At 76.9% G+C, this 1,234-nt stretch overlaps 1 non-coding gene across 1 annotated transcript; it reads right to left on the reverse strand.

Moving 5' to 3' along the window:
* Positions 1–610: 610 nt before the first annotated feature.
* Positions 611–761, reverse strand: LOC118355391 (5.8S ribosomal RNA). Its single transcript, XR_004817739.2, has one exon. It is a non-coding gene; the product is annotated as a 5.8S ribosomal RNA (ribosomal RNA).
* Between the last annotated feature and the right edge of the window lie 473 nt (positions 762–1,234).

Consider the following 1,234-nt stretch of genomic DNA (forward strand, 5'->3'; position numbering starts at 1 on the left):
AGCGCGCAGCGGCGGGCGGCGCCGCGGCGTCCCGCGGCCGCCGCCGGGGCACGCAGCCCCGGGGCGCGGCCCGGCGCGACCGCCCCGACAGGGCGAAGGCCGGGGGTCGCCAGCGGGGAAGGGCGGGAGGGGAGGCGGAGAGGGCGGCGCGGGACCGCAACCACACACCCCGCTCCTCCGCCCCAGACGCACGACCCGGGCGACCCCGTGCCGCGTGCGGCGCGAGGGATCTCCCCAGAGGGACCGCGGCGGCGGCGGCAGCCGCCGCGCCCTCCTCGGCGCGAGCTCTCGCCTCTCTCCTTTCTCGCGGGCGGGCACCTCTCCACGTCACCCACATCCCCGCCCACCGCCCGCCCCACCACGGCCCCGCGCCGGCCCGTCCCCGGCCCCACGCACCGCACCGCACCACACCGCACGGGTGCGGGGCGGGGGCGCGGCGGCCGGGACCGGGCGCGGCAAGGGCACAGGGAGGAGCGGGGAGGGAGGAGGGAAGGAGGGAGGCACGCGGAGGCGCCACCGCGTCTGCTCTTAGGGGACGGAGGGCCCGGCAGACCGGCCCTGCGAGGAACCCCAGCCGCGCCGCCACCAGGGGCGGCGATTGATCGCCAAGCGACGCTCAGACGGGCAGCCGCCCGGGAGGCCGGGGCCGCAAGTGCGTTCGAAGTGTCGATGATCAATGTGTCCTGCAATTCACATTAATTCTCGCAGCTAGCTGCGTTCTTCATCGACGCACAGCGCCGAGTGATCCACCGCTAAGAGTCGTAGAGTTTCGAGCGGAGGGAGAGCCCCCCTCCTGGCACGGCACATCCCCGGAGGGCGCCTCTGGCCGGCCAGCAGAGACCACGAGATCAGACTCCGACAAGGTCGGAAGGGTCGGACGAACGACGGGGCGTCCGGCCGCCGCCCGCCGCGCACGCCGGGCGCGGGGGCGAGCGAGGACAACCCCACAGGCGCCCAGGGGTTCCCACCTGCCCCGCCCCACGCCACACCGGGGACGCGGGGGGCGAGCCACCGCGCACGGCGCGCGACGGCCCGGGCGGGGGCGAGCCCTCCCGGCGCCGTGGACCGGGCACGTGGCGTGGCGACCCCCGCACACCCACACGGGGTGGCGGGGACCGAGGCGCGGAGTCTGGAGGAGGGACTGACCTCCCGCGGGCCGACCGCCCCGACCCGAGGCGACGGGCGACCCCCAAAGGTCTTTAAACCTCCGCGCCGGGACGCGCTAGGTACCTGG

This window comes from Canis lupus, chromosome 7, assembly GCF_003254725.2.
Source record: "Canis lupus dingo isolate Sandy chromosome 7, ASM325472v2, whole genome shotgun sequence".
NCBI lineage: Eukaryota > Metazoa > Chordata > Mammalia > Carnivora > Canidae > Canis > Canis lupus.